Source organism: Fulmarus glacialis, unplaced genomic scaffold (genome assembly GCF_000690835.1).
Source record: "Fulmarus glacialis isolate BGI_N327 unplaced genomic scaffold, ASM69083v1 scaffold29969, whole genome shotgun sequence".
Classification (NCBI taxonomy): Eukaryota; Metazoa; Chordata; class Aves; order Procellariiformes; family Procellariidae; genus Fulmarus; species Fulmarus glacialis.
The window spans coordinates 1-333 of record NW_009235750.1 but is presented as its reverse complement, the minus strand read 5'-3'; positions in this window follow the sequence as shown (position 1 = coordinate 333).

Here is a 333-nt window from a genome sequence, read left to right as displayed (position 1 = left end):
GAACTATTCAAGAAGAGTTTCACGGGAAGAGTGGAGGTCCTAGGGGTGTGAGAACTGCCATCACCAGGGGTGAAGGACCTCCAAAATCGATCTTGTCAAGGAGACCAAGTCCACCAACTCTCATAGGCCAGTGCTGCAAATGCAGCCCTTGGCCGTCCCTTGGTGGGTGCGGGGTGCTGGACAGACAGCCCACAGCGGCAGAACTACGCCAGGCTGCCCCGTCCCACCACACTCCTGCCAGGGACCACTGTTCACCTCACACGATCCCCACGGTGCCATACGTGTCCATCGCGGGGCCTCATCCGTCCATCGCGGTGGCCGGAGCCACCCTGC